Source organism: Amia ocellicauda, chromosome 17 (genome assembly GCF_036373705.1).
Source record: "Amia ocellicauda isolate fAmiCal2 chromosome 17, fAmiCal2.hap1, whole genome shotgun sequence".
Lineage (NCBI taxonomy): Eukaryota > Metazoa > Chordata > Actinopteri > Amiiformes > Amiidae > Amia > Amia ocellicauda.
In genome coordinates this window covers 20,752,846-20,770,504 of record NC_089866.1, presented here as the reverse complement: position 1 = coordinate 20,770,504, position 17,659 = coordinate 20,752,846, and the positions used below count along the sequence as shown (strand labels likewise).

The 17,659-nt window shown below is 42.0% G+C and overlaps 1 protein-coding gene across 5 annotated transcripts in view; it reads left to right on the top strand.

The window, feature by feature from the left end:
• pitpnm2 (phosphatidylinositol transfer protein, membrane-associated 2) overlaps nucleotides 1-17,659 on the top strand; it is a 101,578-nt gene that overhangs the window by 16,574 nt on the left and 67,345 nt on the right. The window contains exon 1 of one of the 5 annotated variants that reach the window (XM_066689892.1): nucleotides 12,958-13,004. The exons of 3 other annotated variants lie outside the window; for them this stretch is intronic. The gene's annotated coding sequence lies outside the window, so the exon portion shown is untranslated. Of the gene's footprint in view, nucleotides 1-12,957; nucleotides 13,005-16,287; nucleotides 16,747-17,659 lie in introns of those variants that run through there. One more of the 5 variants, XM_066689891.1, reaches the window with a different exon arrangement.

The following is a 17,659-nucleotide window of genomic DNA, read 5'->3' as shown; positions in this document are numbered from 1 at the left end:
GTAACTCATATGCCTGACAATCGCTGTTCAGCCACCCTTCAGAGATGTTAATCTCAGACAATTATGACAATTCTTCAGCTCTAGGTCGTAAAAACTTCAACATACTCCCGATCCTGTACAATTTCACTGAGACAGTGGATTGCTCTGATTGGACAGGGTAGTTTTATTTAGTTTTTTTTTTCCTGGCCCTCACACACTGCAACATAATCTTTTCCGTGAACACAGAGCTTACTAGCAGCACTGCTCAAGGGCAGTCGTGTTTTATTTTTAATTTTATATGTTTACAATCTTAAAGTTTCAAGGTTTCTGAAGTATTGCTCACAAAGCCCCTGCATAATTTAATAGGAGGGTCAGATTGCTGGAAATATGATGTTTGAATAATTTACCCTGCTAATAATAGCGCTGTCCACTTTTCATTTCACAGGGTTGCACAATCTTTTGTAATTTTTAATACATGAAGGGGTGCGTTAAATAGAATGTATCGTAATTTTCAGCTTTTATTTAATGAATTAGTCATTAATCAGACATGTCGTGTTTGTTATAGCAAAGGCTGAATCACAGATATACCCCCCACCCCTCTCTCTCTCTGTCTCGCTTCTCTATAAGTTGAGCAGTAATATGAAAAAGAGAGGTTGACGTATCTTGTATTGTAGGCTCTCTCTGAACTGAAAAAGTCACTTCACAAATGTGTCTTGAAAACTTGTTTTTGTGGGGACAGGAAGAGGATGAATAGTATATGAAAGAAAAAAATAAAGCAGGGAAGAAATTAGTTCAGTCAGGGAGTACTGAGCAACAGACCCAAATCCAGTGACTGTTTATAGGTGTGAGTATCCAGAAAGAGAACTCCAATAAATCTGATTTTCCTTAAATTTGCAATGATCATGTGCCATTTAAAAATACCTAGGTTGTCAGATTCGTAGAGCAGAAATGGTAACTTTGATTTGGCCTGCTTCCGCCCTTGATATTAGAGATACCACCTTCTCTTTCATTTGCCTGTTGAAAATAGAGGGTTAATTTTTATTTACATTTTTTAACAAAGACTGTGGAACCGTTTACCTATATCTCACCTATATCTTTGCATAAATATTTAAATATAATTTAGTCATCAGAGAGGTGGGAAAATATGAGCCATGTGACAGTGTGAAAGCATTTGTGACTGAGGGGGTCCCCCTGCTGGGCACGATGTCCTGGAGATGAAAGATGCCACACGGGCAAGTCATTGGGTCAGTAAAAATCCGAAGAGTAAATATGTATGTACTTTTGAAAATGGGCCTAAAGGTCAAATCTCAGGAACATCCTCAAAGTAGTGCCGTGCGCTTCACTCAGAACTAACCCCCTGATTGTGACTCCCTGCCCCAGTGTGTGATGTTGGCTCCCATCTGTGGAGGAGGAGGAAAGAAGCCTCTGTCAAACAAGCCACCCTGGGGTTTGTAATTTGCAATTGGCAAGTTTGCTGAAGACTGAACTTAATGTGGGTTAGTGTTTAAATATTTAGCAACTCAATCATGTATTGCTACACTCTGATTCCAGTTAGTGATGGGTCCCCGGCCTGGTTCGGGGAAGCTTCTGAACAGCTGAAAACAGCAGGTTTTTGTGAAATTTGTTTGTGTTTGCCCACGTTTGTGTGTGTATGTGCATGTTTGTAAGTGCGTGTGTGGTGTGTATGTGTATGTACACTGCTGTGATGTCACTGGCTCGCCTAATTATTAATCCACCTGGATCTCCAGAGCCCAGAGTGTGTAATCATTCCGGCCCCTGCAGTGTCTCGGAAATTATGCAGATTTTTCTTTAACGATTTTAGAGAGTAAAGCACAGTAAAAGAAAAAAGAAACACCTGCAGTAGCGAGGGAGGGGGAGGTCAGAGCATTTCCTTTTACTTTTTTTGTGCTAAAATTCAAACTGCTCAGTTTCTTTTGGTAACCTTAATCTTTTTACTTTTTACTTCGTTGTGATACGTTTGGATTTCATCTCCCTAACAACATATTAGCTGCTTTGCATGAATTCTTGTGTGAATGTGGACTGGTTCAGTCTTTTGCATTTGTTTCCCCAGACATACAAACAGCATGAGTATACACAAATTATCTCTTTTTCTTTTCTTTTTTTTGTACACAACTGCCAGTATATCAATTGGACTAACTCACTTGCAGCATTCATTTACTTAAAATGCGAATTAAAACACACAGACGTGTGACACTTCCAATCCCAATCTTAGTTGCTGCTGAAGTCTATGCATTACAGTCTGTTGCTGTGTCTTTCTGATGTTGATGGTGGGCGCAGCTGCGCGACTGTATTTGTATACATGTAAATATCCACCGTGTCTTTGGGTCATTCATTTGACAGGGAACAGGTTGCTGCATGGGGGAGTTTTCAGCCCCTGACAGAAACGTCTGCTCACAGGAAAGCTACGCTGAAGCCTAATTGGACATTAAGAAGGCGTGTAATGCCTTGTGGAGTCACTTATGTGTCTCCAGTGTGGGCTGTTATTTCTCTGAAACAAGCAGACCAGCACATTAGAACATGCCAAGGTAGGCCTACAGGAAACATCGAGGTTCAGACCAGAGTTGGCTGCAGGTCCATTCACTGTAGTTATCAGAAGAAGAAGAAACCCAGAGAAACCAAATATTTGATATAGAATTAAACCAACAGAAACATCGAGCTCTCTCCATGACAGGTTTGTATGGGCCAGTTTAACCTAAATCTGATGGAGACGTAAGTTCAGTGTCAGTTCTCTAACCTTTAGCATGTAGCATTTATCCTTGACAACTTAAACCAATGTTCTCCAGGCTTCTGGTTTTCGTTCCATCTGAGATATAAATTGCTTATTTGAAGCAATTATTGGCTTAATTAATAGTCAATAGTAACATGATTGTTAGTCGTTGATTCAGCCCCCCAATGAACCCTGAGGGGCTCTCTGGGATTGCAATCTGGCTGTGTTCTCCCTGTGTTCAGCAGGCTGGCTGTGTGCAGATATATTGGTGTTGTCAAGGAGATAACGGGCTCTGAGGATCCTGTATATAGTGGCCTGGCTAACTTGCAGGCTGTAGAAAATCTTTAATGTAAATACAGTTTCAAACAGCTCACTGAACCCGTTGCAGAAACTTACGGATTGATTCCATAGGCCTCAAGGTTTATCCCTTTTACAATTCGTCAAACACTGCGTCATCACAGGAGCACAGACCACCCTCATGGCCCTCGCAGATAAAACCTAAATGTTTGATTGCTTTCTCTTCGTCCGTGAGAGGAAAGATGCATTCTCGTAATCCATTAGGATAAAAACGTCTAGTTCTCATTTACTTTTAAGAGATGTTTTTGCTGTTCTACATCTTCTTGCCTCTCGGAGCAAAAAGAAATGCTCAGCAATTCCTCATGCTAATAAAACTGTTAATAATGCGGGAGCAGGTGCTAAACTAGGGAGGTTTCATTCAATCCTGATTTACTACAGAGCACTTAATAACAGTGCTTTTGAACGAGATTAAGAGACGCCATCGAAACCTGCTGCTTCAGAAACAAATATTAAAATATCCAATGACTAAGAAGAGGTCATTTTAGTTGCAAAAAATGTAAATGTTTATGACCAACCATGCAGTCACAGCCCTCGCAACATGTAGTTTAGACATTACGGGAATCATCACTAAAGACATTTGATGGATTTCGGCATTGTAATACACATTGCAAGGTTCGGCCTTTATATTAATTAGTTTCTTGTGATAACTTGAAAGCCTTTTATTGTGTGTATTGTAAATTATAAATTAATGTAATAATGAAATGGGTGACTTTGCTTAATAGATGATTAATCTTAGTTATACATGGCCCAAGGAAAAGCACAAGCCTTGGATCATACTGTGCTGGAGGCTGCATGTCACAGATGTCATCGCAGGTGCCATATATTTTCCAGATTTCATGCTGGAGGAAGTCCAGACACTAATGGTATTGGGATTGGATGCGTTTTTTTGCCTTCTCTCTGCTTACTGTGTCAGTGTGATGCTTTCTTGATTAAATAAACTGTTTTTTAAAATGCATCCATCAAATCTGTTGTAAGGAAACAAAATGGGAATGCATCTGGGCAGAGTTACAATTGGAAGCACGTGGAGCTGTGGATGGTAATTTGTGAGTTGCTCTGCTGGTTTCTTCGATACTTGAACAGAGTTTCAATAAATTACATGCCATACCAGACTAACATGGGCCCTTCACTCAGAACAAGGAGTTTAATCCGAGGTGCACAGAAACGTAAAAAACGGCTATAATAGCAGTGTTAACAACGCAATTCCATACTCTGGACTTATATGGGCCAGCCTGTGTGCTGATTGGATCTCCATCTCCAGCATTGTCAATCTCTGGAGACATTTCATTAACGCATGTGATCTGCAAAAAAATGGAAGACTGCTCTTTTTATTGCTTGTTCAGTGGTGTGTTGTTGTGGGTACAGGCTGGGTTGTGAGAGCTGTGTGCTGGGGGCCGGGGGTGTGTGTCTGCAGGCTCCGTGCTCAGGGGCTGTGCTGTGCTGTGGCGGAGGCTCCCTCGGGCTGGCCGCCTAGTTAGCGGGACGCAAGAGACTTGGTGGGAAGTGAAGTGGGGCTGCCACACAGCTCCCTTTAAAACCCATTAGAGCAAGTGCTTTTATATACCCAGCCATTTTCCTTTATGCCTTCCTTACGCACACACACATGAAAACTCAATCACACACACACACACACACACACACACACGCTCTGTCCTGAATATAAAGCACACTAACATTCCTATTCGGTTTTATTTTGATGAAGCAAAAATGCAAACTGGGGTCTGAGGAGGGCATTTCCGTTTGTGTGGAGCAGCAGGAGAATTCTTGGGTGGATTGTATGTTCTCCTGTGGAATAGCACAAATGCAGTCCTATTGAAAAGTGAATGCCAGGGGATGAGGATGAGAGGACTCAGGACGGGAATGTATTAAGCAGTGAAAGAGGCGACCAGTTGTTTAAAACCTTTTGCTGTTGGAGCAACTGTCTCCTCATAGTATCTCTGCAAAATCAGACTGTTCATCTCTGACTGTGAACGCCGTTTCATGAATGCTGGAAAGGAGGTGATGACAACTTTGAGGTTAGAAGAATATTTGTAATTAGGCCTAGATGGCGTTCTGCAGGGGGATTATTATTTTTTTCCAGTTGATTTGCATTGACACACCTGCAAGGTTAGATTTTTTCCTTTGCATTTTTTTTTAATTTTTAATATGGAACACTGTGGCTCTGTTCATGCGTGTGTTTATGCGTGTGTGTGTGCATGCATTTTCATTTCACTGTCTCCTCACCCACACCGCCTCTCCCTTCTCACTGCCCCTACTGGGGGCTGCCTTTACCACTTCTGCTTCCTAGTTTCGAACACAATCCAGCCCAGCGCAAAGACACACACATTACCCGATAGATAAATGCCAAATGGAACAGAAAACAAAATGGGCAAACCCTACAAAGTAAACAGTGCTTGCACAGTGTCAGATCTTCACTTAATTCAATTAGTTACAGTAAGCTGCAACATCACAGTGGAAAAATCTGTTTCCCAGTTAACAAAACAGCCTGCCTGATATTCAGTAAGTTGCCATTATGTGTGGCTCGATACGCACTGCAGATCATTGACACAACCTGACCCTGTAGGTAACTGCAAATAGAGGCCGGGTGACATTTCAGCATATTGTAATTACAGAGCTCTTTGCTGTAGCAGCTTTGCTTTGCTTTGTGAAGGCTGCACGGGGCTCTCAATGTTCATTATGAAATTTCCAGGTAGGGTATGTCCAAAGGGCTTTCACTTAGAGGATGTGATGGATGGTAACAGTTTAAAGCAGGAGGCCGAGTCGTATTGTTTGCTTTACATCCCCTCCTCTATTCTCCAACTGGCAGGTCTCGAAACATGGCTGTGTGACCTTGGCTCTAGAGTTTGATAAGTTGCAAAGTCTTTGTTCCAGCCCATTCCGCAAGTAATACAGGGATCTTAGATAATATTCAGTTGTGGGCTGACACCTGGCAGATGAAATTCAATGTGGACAAGTGCAAGGTATTACATGCAGGTAACATGAATGTCCACTATAATTACACAATGGGAGGAGCAGAACTAGGGGAAGTAATGCATGAGAAAGACCTAGGAGTCTACATGGACTCCTCACTTTCTCCATCCAAACAATGTGGAGAAGCAATAAAATAGGCAAACAGTGTTAGGGTATATTGTCAAAAGTGTAGAATTTAAAACAAGGGCAGTGATGTTCAGACTGTACAATGCATTAGATAGAGCTCATCTGGATACTGTGGACAGTTCTGGTCTCCACACTTCAAGGAAGATATCGCTGCTCTAGAGGCAGTTCAGAGTAGAGCAACCAGACTTATTCCAGGTCTGAAGGGAATGTCCTACTGAGAGACTGAGGAACTGAACCTTTTCACCTGGAACAGAGGAGACTACGTGCGGACTTGATTCAAGTCTTCAAAATCATGAAGGGCATCGACCACATCAAACCAGAGGAGCTTTTGCAGATCAGCAGGGACACACGGACCCGGGGACACAAATGGAAATTGGGCTTCAAGGCATTCAAAACGGAAAACAGGAGACACTTCTTCACACAGAGGGTTGTCACAATCTGGAACAAACTCTCCAGCGATGTGGTAGAAGCTTAAAATTTGTGAACATTTAAAAATAGACTGGATAGGATCCTTGTATCCTTGGCCTCCTCTCATTTGTAAACTTTCTTATGTTCTTATGTACAGGGGATGTTTCTTTACTTGTCAGTTTGGCCTTGAGAACCCTATTAACCATTTGAACCTTTGTGGTTGCTCACTCCAGACTCCCCAACCTGGTTCTCATAAGAAACGCACCAAAAAATTGAAATGAAATAAGGAAGCAGTGAGAAACCAAAAGCTCCTCACTTTGCATGTCGAGTCACTCTTGAATAACACTCAGAGCTGTCAGTTCAGGCACTGTTGCTGTGCCAGCAGTTCTGGGCAGAAGACAGCCGAGCTGGTGCGTTTGCTCTCTGACATTCCCAGAGGGAGCCAGTGCTTCAGCGGAGCAGGCAGGGGATTTGAAAAAACTGTGAACGTTTATCGTTTTTTCCTTCAACGTTATAAGGGAATAAAATGAATTCCCGCGTGAAGTACGGTGTCCTCACTCTATCTGGATGAACTCTTTGTCACAATGGCCGAGGGCAAATGGTCAGCCTCTTCTCCCATGGTTTAGAGAAACTGGTCATGAAAAGCCCTCGCTTAATGCTGTCCATTGATTAAAAATACGTGAGATTTAACTGCTCTCTTCCAAGGGCAGACAGTGTCAATTCCCTCAGTAAGCTGAGTCATATGTGATCCCAGTCAACCCTCAATGACGGCTCCTGTCCTTGACCTCCCTGTCGCTTGGACAGCATTCAGATCTGCAAAGGCCTCCCTCTTCAACTCTCTGTAAATGATGAAGGCTTTTCCTTCTTAAAACTGGCATCTTAGCTTTGATTGGTGCTTCTTTACTTGTCTTTATGCTCTTAATGGAATCAAGCTACAGTGTCATGTAAGTTTGAAATCCATTCTCGATGGTGTACCTGTGTATAACCTAACTGTTGACAGTAATAGGTGAATCGTAAGGCGTAGGAGGAATAGAGCGGTTCAACTTGGATCCCTAAGTGGGCTGTGGTCACAGAACTGGTGGCTTTATACAGTCATTAAACACTGAGCGGCATATAAGGCACAGCTACATGAGCATGAGTCAGTCTCCGTATTTCTGCAATACATTTCGAAAGGACATGTGAAACTTCACAGTATGCCTGAAGAGATCATTTTGTTTAAACAAAATATAACAAAATAAAAATCGGGAAATGGAATGTAATACAGGACTGGTGTAGTCGTAAAGTGCTGAAGTATTTTGACACGGTGCAGAACCCCTACATCCTTCTACCCTGAAGAGAAAATAAATCAAATGATCTGTTTGTGTCATTAAAAAAACATTTCCCAGTGTCATACCCTGAATCCTGGATCAGTTGTGTCCTTTACAGAATTTATTACGCTCTTCCAGTGTTTTTAGTCTCTCTGTAATGTCATGCATGACTGGTGTTTTCCTCACAGACTTCTAAAAAAAGAACAAAATAGATGTGTAGAGAGAAGCTAGGAGTTTAAAATGCCCTTTTATGGTCGGATCTGATACTTACTGTTTTTATCCCTGTAAATCCCAGTGAAGTATTCTGTAGATATGCTAACTTACAGAGACTGCATGGATCACTGCTGCAGGTATCACTTGCTGGTATAGCCAGGAGACGTCATGCATTTCAAACAAAATGTTGAGATAAGACTTCCAAAATAGAGTCTAAATAGAATAGAATTCCAGTCATGTGATGCTGATTTCTTTTAAGGTTTAAGCCGGGAAGTGAAGTGTGGCTAGAAATTAGACATTAATGTAATGGATGAACATTATTAAGGGCTGAATTAATGGTTCATTGATATTGGTGATGTGCTCCATCAATCCTTCTTTCAACCTCGCACCTCAGCTAGGTCTTATCAATCCGGCGCCTTTGTGTGAAACCTGGTCTAAACATTTGTTTTCAAAATGTATATCTGTTTCACTTGAACCTTAGGCAAGCAAATGACCTGCCCATCCACGCTACAGGTTATTAATATTTGTCAGTAATTGTGTCTGACACAGGTCCTGCGTTTACATTTCAGGTTGCAGAGCAAATATAGAAGGAGAGAGGTGTTCGTTCAAAACGCCAAACATCCAGACACTGAATATTATCACAAATGTACTGTTATAGTGCATTTATATACATATGAATACATCTGAAGCCCTACTTACCCGAACGAAGCCTTAGTTTAAATGGACAGGGAGTGAACTTTGAAACAGTTAAAGCTCCAGCACCAAAAAGCAGCTTTTAATATTTAAACTCTTGTCACGACTGGCAAGATTATGAAATTTTTTGTCTGAATGTTGTTTAAGGACACAATCTAGTGTCTTGCATGGCCATCTTCATTTACTACTGAATTAATATGTGATCCGGTGTTTATTTTTCCCAGTCCGTGCCAGAGGAATGAGTAACGCCTCCTAGCAAATTCCCCCTCCCTAGTACAGTCTACATGCCTCTCCCAGACTGGGTTCGGGGGTCAGAGCTCAGAGGTCAGCAAGGGGCTTGTAAACAGGTCTCTGGCATCTGATTAACCTGAGCTCGGCCACGCATATTTTCTCACTTTCCATCTGTCATGATCGTAAAATGGAGTAATTGCCCTCCAAGGTGAATATGTCGTTTGCAGGTTAAAAGCATGAATTTCAGTTCGGTTATAATACAGGAAAGGCAGGTCAGCCTTCAACTCTTTTCCAACAGTATAAAATGTTTCCTATTGTGTAGGTAATTTTTTTTTTTTTTTTTTTTTTTTAAATCACATTATAGTTCATCGTGTTCTCACCGCAATCCGCTGTACTCGAAAATCACACCTCCTACATATGTCCCTGATGTAAATGACAATGGAACAAGTAGGGGTAGTTATAATTTTGTTCAATTATCCCAAAACAAGCTTGCGATTGCCGAATTGAGAAATGATCAATGCAGACACGGCAATGTATGTTTTTTTGGCAGGCTTCACATTAACACATTTTCACCTGCACTTTGTTTTCCCTTTGCTGTGCTTACACCCAGATACTATTTGCATTGAGTGTTTTGAAGGAAATTAAATCATTTCTGGTCAAGAGATGTGGTTTATCGGATGGGGAATGGCAATATATGTCTCCCCAGTGTCGTATCTAGCTGTTAAAGGAGTTTTTCAAACAAAATGTATTTCTAGTTGCATTTTCCCCAAGAGTTTTAGTGTAACTGAACAGCTCAGCTGCATGGGGCCCAGGCTGTTTGCGGTGATAAATACAGAGCTATTCTCTCGGTGAAAACAAATATGCATAACGGAGGGAAAGGAGCCATTAAAGTTAACAACCTGAATGGAGACGAGGCTTCTGCTGCACTGAGCTCTACTGAGTACCCACCTTATCTGTGACATACAGCCTTTGACGCCATTGCGAACAGGATTTCGCTGCCCTGATCTGAGCAATAAAACAGATGGTACAAAATAACACCCCGTACACCACACCCGTACAGAAGGAGATGGAATTTCCTTTCATCACAATTTGACCGTGAGATCAATGCCCTGTCAACTGCAGAGCACAGAGCAGTATTTCTGGGCAAGAAAGCCAGCCTAGATTATTAGTGATTGCTCTTGTTTTTGTTGTGGATGACTCCAGCTCTATGGATCTGCTGTTTTTCCTTTAGTTTTTTGGGGGCGAGCGTGTGTGGGTGGGTGGGTGTATATCAGCGTGCCCTTCTATCATGGTGTGAAAAATCACAGCCGTGTTTGGTGTGCACAGGGATCTAGATGTCCCAATACACATCAGAAATCAAATCTGTGTAAAGCAAATGGGATGAAATATGTCTGCACTGGGTGTTGGTTTCCTTAAAATGTTTTTATTTCTGAGGTCATCCTAGAGCGCAGGTCTTTTTTTCCTCTTGGTGAGGGGTTTTCAGAAGGAGTTGATCTGCGCTTTAAGGCGCTCTGTGAGGATCCCTGCTCCCTTTCCTCAGTGTGGGGTGAGTGACAGGCTGGGAGAGGGGGGCACCGCCGGTCTGCACAGCTGCTGTGTGGGTTGTGGAAGTGTCAGGGCCGGGGCGCAGGGTTCCACAGCTAGTGTTCTCCAAGGCCCACAGGCTCTCTGTCACAGGGGCAGTGAGATTGATTTGCTGTGACAGGACAGTGGGGGGAAAAGACGCCCTTGTGCCGAACATCTCTAATCTGAGAGCGGAAGGAGCTGGGTTTTTTTCATTTGCACATCGGTCATTGCACAGTCACCAAAATAATAGACAGTTATGGGCTACTCTTTGTGCTGTCAACATTAACCATAAAATTCGCGATCTGTCTTTAATCCACACAAAAAAGATCAATAAGTAACTGAGCTGTATAGTGTGACTGTTAAAGCAATTTCATGCACATGTGCTTTGTTCACTGGAAGATCCTAACCTAAAATTGCCACGGGAGCATGTTTTTCTTTTTTCTCTGTATGAGAGAGTTTATTATTTGCTAGTTATAATTGTAACCTCCCAGATCAAATGCACACTGGTCCTCCACTCCTTGCTCTTTCTCTGACCTGGCGGTGCGTTATATTAAACAGTGTCCCACGGTGTCTCAGGGTCCTTCCTGTATGTAAGCTTTTTAGTTTTCTGCTTTACTGGACCAACTCACAATCACAATCTGCTGAAAGGTATACAGAATTAGCCCATCACCCCCCTGGCATTTGATCAAGAAAGCAGGATACTTCCCTTTATTATGTGCAATATGATTCCCTCAGTAATTCTACATGTCATCACCCAAGTTCAAAATATTTATTCCTGAGTACGATATCTTTAGTCCATCTCCTGGAAGCACATGCTACCAGCGCTCAATCATATGAACCCAGACATGGACACTTTGATCTCAGCCAGATTAGGATGAGTTTAATAATTTGAAAATGCACCCTGTTAGTGTCTCAATAAATTTGATTGGGAGTGTGAAACATTATAATATGAAGCACCGCCACACGTAACTGGGGTCTGAAACACTCAGTTGCTAAATCATCTGTGACTGTGGAACATCTGTTACTTGTGGAACTTTTTACAGTCCTTTTGTTTTGTTTTTTAATATGAGCTGCTTTACACAAAGGTATCAGACAACTAAAAATACAAAAGCAGAATTGCATGGAAGAGAAATAGCAGTAGCTTGGATCTGCCTTTTGGGAAGAGTGTGTTCTAGGAGATGTCAGCTTAATAATTCTGAACTCTTATGAGTGCCAAAAATCAAGTTCTTATACAATGGGACTAGCCGAAACAAACAAAAAAGGAAGTATGGTTTTCTGACTTTGCAAAAATATATTTTTAATCATACTGAGTGGTGGCACTCAGAGAAACGCATGGCTGCTGATTATCTGAGCATAAATCCCCTGGGCGGGTAATTTATTACTGTAATTTAAAAGAAAACAAGTGCAGTGGCATACACCAATCAACTCTCAGCTCTATAAATAACCTGCCTTTGCTCATTGCAAATGCGTCAAGGGTTTATTTTTTCTTTATTTTATACTTTATTTTTTAAACATTTTTTACAAACGTCAAAACGTGCTGAGTTGATGTAACAGTTTCACCAAACGTTGCTGTGGCTGTGGGCCACACCTTGATGGAAGATCGAGCCTCTTAAGCAGGGTTTTTCTTTCGCCTGTTGAGGGAGGCTGACAGTCTCAGGATTTGCATGATAAATACCCCTCTGGTGGTCATACACGCCACAAAACTACATTTGAAAACATTTCTTCCCTGTTTTACCTTCAGTCTCTTAAGCTGCTGTAACCGTAAGTGTGCAACTTTGCTCAGTGCATTTGAGCTGTGTGAAAAAGAGAGGGAATGGTGTGTTGCAATGGGAGATGTCATGTCTAGGATGATTTTTTGTTAAAGCCTAAGAGCTGCATCCATTATTGGACACTAAGTGGGGGAGAGAGGTGAGAGAGAGGTTAGAGACAGGAAGGGCAGGAGATTAGACGGCACAGTGTCAGAATTTCCATCTCCATGTAAGAGGGAGAACCTGCTGACATATTTAAAGTGTCCACTAAAAGCCTGTTTTCTTAGGTACCAAAAAAGTACTGTCACATTAAATGAATTCTAATATACATTTATGATGCGTATACAAAGCTTGCCAAAGGAGTGCGGTGTCAGGGCTGTTTTGATAGTAAGGTTCCTTATGAACCTCACAGCAATATCTCTAGAACGCTCACTTTGCTAAGTTCAGCCTAAAAATGCAGTATTTACAGCAGTACAGGCCCTCAGTGGAGAGTGTGACTTGAAGTGCTGAAGACCTCCTTTTGACGCATTTCCCAGTTTCACACATATATCTAAATATCTAAATATGAAGCTGAAACTTAATCAGAATGCAGCAGATTCGAGTAACCTTAAAAATAAGTGCACTCTCTTTGCAGGCCCAAGACCCAACTGTGTTTGAAACAATGACCGCTGGAAATGCAATGTGAGTATTCTGTTTCTGTTATCAGAGCTGCCTTTCTCTGCGAGGCAGTCGATAGACTTTTTCTAGAGGAAACTATTTCAGATGCCGCGTATACGAAAACCGACAGGAAGTCTATAAGGAAGTGTCATGTAGAAGGGTAAAGTCTCATCGGCTGGCTCAGGGTGATGTAATACGGTGAATGCCAAAACTCAACCAGAATATCATTTTTTTCATTCTTGTGGTGTGCACCATCTAAGAGTGCTTTGTAGTGAGTCATGTTCACCCTTTGTCTGAAGGTGGCCGAGACCCTTACGCCACGAGGGATGGGATGTCTGTGTGGGGAATAATTTTTTAAGCGTTTAGTTAAGTGTCAGCAAACAACATTCAGTTTCCCCTCAGGCATTCCAGTTTCTGTGAGTGACAGTTAAAGGGACAATTAGCACAGTCAAGCACTGAAACAAGTGGCACGATCTGAAAAGTGGAGTTTCTAAATGAATTCACCTGTAAATAACGAGCCATCAGTAAATGACTCAAATACAGGCACTTTCTGAGTTTTCACAAAGTTGCAACACTCGCTCCTTAGGTGTACAGAAATAAAACATCGGCCTGTTGGATTAAAGTATTTCTCTTAAGTCGTGGATTTAAACCCATCAATCTATCCGACACATCTGAGGGCTTTACAATAAACAGGTTATTTTCCAGCTGCTGAAAATGAACAACCCCTCTGCGATGAGTTAAGATTGCAACAAATTCTATTTATCCAGAAAACGCGCAGCGTTGTATTTAGTAATCACCTCACTTTTGTACTAATCTAACCGAGCATTTCAGAAAGAGCTCCACCGACTGAATAAATTGATTTGGAGCTGTGTTACTTTTAGTACTGACACAATTTCATGTAGAACAAATAACAAACAGCTCCTAATTGAAATATATATACTCCCTGGTCCTTGACAACATCAGTGGTGCAATTAAAAGGTGTCAGAGTCAATTTCAACTAACCAGGGCTCTGAAAAGTGAGTGTTTTGTGACAGAAATGTCTGCACATCCCAAAAAACAAACAAGTCAGAGTAACATTTAAAAGGATTCAAGCTGGTAGTATCGAACCGGGAAGGTAAATCTCGCTTGTGTTCAATTGCTTCCTTTCTGCTGACTGTAAAACACCCTCACTCTCCTGTTGTAGCGTGTGCTCATAATTTGGAAATGGGCAGGGAGCGAGGAGTTCTAGTATCTCTCTTACCAGTTATGGGGGATGTGGTATTAGTTCTCAGAAAGAAGGGAAAAGAAAAAAAAAGAAAGTTGGGGAAACAAAATGGTTTTGAGATGTTACAAATTGCTATGCGGAACGGTTTACAAAAATGCCAAAAGGCCACAAACGAAGGGGCAGAATTCATGCGATGGCTCGATAAGGACAGGCCAGACAGGGACATAAGTGAATTCGATCAGCACATCCATTTATAAGCTGGGGCTGTGATTTTGTTATAGAAATCTGCTGATGGCTAGATAAGGGTAGGGAGTTGTACACTACGCAGACGGCAAGAAAATAAGACATTGACAAGCCTTTTAATTTTAAATTAGACATCCCTGCTGGGTGAGCAGAATAACTAACAATAATTATAATATAATATTAATAAATCTGCTATTGCCCAGGGTCAGAAAAGGGTTTGTCAATGGTTCTGCTTCTACCGTCTTGTTCTCCTGCTGTCCTTATTAGTTTGCTTTTAATTACACTATGTCTGAAGAGTTGCATGTTGTGCTATTTTGTTGGGCTAATGAAATGAAGATCCATGGTTGATTTACCATGATTTGTCTGAGGGAAGTGTCTGTTTCTTTGTGCTGGACTGTGACCAGAATACCCGAAGGAAAGAGCAATATCAGAAATGCGTTTGTTAATATTTTGATGGATGTAAAGCACAGACTGTGTTTGGGGAGAGGACTATAGATGATATTGGGTTAGTGGGTTAACGTGGTGCTGCAGTGGCTACGTCACTGCTGCAGCATCAGGGCAGCTCCTTCTCCGGCCCCAGTACATCTCCAAACTGTGGCTGCCATCTATTTCTGTTTCTCCAATCCTACACAACAAAACCCCCAATGCATTACTCAACAGCTGTTTTTATTTAGAGCTTTTCCATGTGCTGTGTGTGCTAGACACTGACAAAGCTTGTGCACGGGAAGGCATTCACAGACGGCTCTGAACGGGAATTTGAGAAGCCTGTTACCAAGGATGCTTCTTGACTCAAGAACAACGCTGTCTGTGTACGCCTACCCATACACAGTCCTCTGTGTTTTTCAGTGAGGATCGTGTATTACAATCTACAAACTGTGCCAGGTTGCTTTGATTTTGTCTTGCTGTGGATGCTTTGGCTTGGCTTTGGATTCTTTCCCTCAGAGGAAGAACTCTGCAGAGTTAGGGTGAGCCATGCAATCAGGAAAGTGTGCCAACTTCCTTTAATCATTATGGAAAGCTAATAGCCGATGTGTTGTGGTTATACTAAATCGCATATTCAAACCGCATTGTCTGAAGGCTGAAGGGCTATAGAGTGTCTTTCTGTCTGTCTTCCAGAAATAATGTAATGGTTTCAGGTGTTAAGAGGTGTTCAGAAGGGCTCTAATAACTGGGAGAAAAAATCTTGGGAGAGTTATTAATTACTCTCAATTTCCAAAACATCCTCTGTCATCCAGATGCAAACCAGAAGCACAGTGATTTTAATTCTTTTGGACGTCTTTATTTTTGCAATAATGTCAAACCTCCCCCCCTCAGTATTAGTATTGCTGTTGATATGATAGGCTTATGTACCCTAGCAAATATGAACACAATATGTCATGTCCTATGATTGCTTTCTTACCACCTCTTGGGACACAAGAAAATACAAAAATAGTGTCCAGATTCCTTCTGCTGAAAGACAAAACCATAACCACAGTCTTTATATTTCTTTCTTTCTTTATTCAGTGCGGTGAAGAGAAGCTCTGTTTGTTTTGTAAGCTGACTGGCAGCATTGCATGTGTGAATGTATGCTTCACTGTTTCTAACTATGTATGTATGTATGTGTGTATGTGTGTGTGTATGTGTGTGTGTGTGTGTGTGTGTGTGTGTGTGTGTGTGTGTGTGTGTGTGTGTGTGTGTGTGTGTGTGTGTTGCATTTCGGCATAGATCTGCATGCAAATCAAGTGTGAAGCTGGTGACAACATATTGCAAAATCGCGAGAGAGAGAGAGAGAGAGAGAGAGAGAGAAAGGGGAGGGCGAAAGGAGAGAGAGAGAGAGGGTGTGAGTGCAGGGAAGATGTGGCCCAGCTCTGATTAGCCAGTGGTTTGTCCTCCTCTGGCGTATCATCTGGCTGTAAATCCGAAAGCAGCTCAGCGAACAGCCTCCTACTTCTCCATGGCAACTCTGCTCAATGGCTACAGCAGAGGTGAAGAAGAAGAAGAAGAAGAAGAAGAAGAAGACATAAAAAATCAGGGAGAAGGAAGAGGAGAATCAATTTCCCTCTTTGGTTGATTCTGCATCTCGCTGCACTGACAAGCACGCACCTCTCTCTCTCTCTCTCTCTCTCTCTCTCTCTCTCTCTCCTCCTTCTGCTGCTTAACTGCATGCAACCCAAACAGCACAACTGCACACAAAAAACAACAACACACCAACAAAAATAACAGCCAGGCATGACAGATCTGTTTGTGTTTTCACATTCGTTGAAGAAAAGAGCAGATGCTAGTTCCTGATGGAATGCAGGAAAATGTGCGATCGGCAGGCTTTCCCGAGATATTCCAGAGGTAATGATTGGTCCGTTGTTCTTATTCCTTTTGAACAGGGCAGTGTAAATTTCCACTGGTGGGCTTTGATTTAATGGGGTAGCAGATGTAGGCAAAGCGGGAAAGAGATGATTTTTTTTTAGTTTTTTGTCGTCGTCGTTGTTTGTGTTGCCTCTTTGATGCTAACATTGGACACAGGAAAGTGTATATGTCTGGGCAGACTTACAGTAAATGCTCGTAAGGTTGTTGGCATTTTGTGGATAGGATTGCATTTCAGAGTGAGGCAGGCTGTTTGTTGACTGAAACGTGATATTGATCATGCACTAAATACCTGATCAGATTGATAGCAAGGCAGCTGTGGTAGGAAATTAAATGTCTGCAGGGAAGAAGAGAATGGATTATTGCAAACAAGCAGATTCCACCAGCACCTGCTCTTTTCTGAAATAAATTCTGTGTGTCTGTGTGTGTGTGTGTGTGTGTGTGTGTGTGTGTGTGTGTGAGAGAGAGAGTTTGTGTGTGTTGGGGGTAGACACATTGTTGGAAATTGAAACACCCCAACATTATCAAGTCACTTCAGCCTGCTTTTTAATGAACTCTATGCAACAGTGCGAGATAAGGTGGCTGTTTTACCGCCTAATTGGCTAGACCGGGGCACTGTGGAGCATGCAGTGGCCACACACGATGATCAGAGCTTTATTATGATTAGGACTGGAAGGGTGCCCAGGGTTTTGTAGGTGTCCGAAGGCTATCCTGCACAACTGTGTAATCAGCAGCTGTGCCACAAAACCTTTATTTTTGTATTGATATATTTTGATATACATCAAATTGTATTTGTTTGCCTCTCAGAGAGACTGAAGATCCCTCTGCTTACACGAAACAGGGTGTTGCTCGAATCCCCTTCCCATTCAGTGACACATTGTTGTTAGTCTGTGGT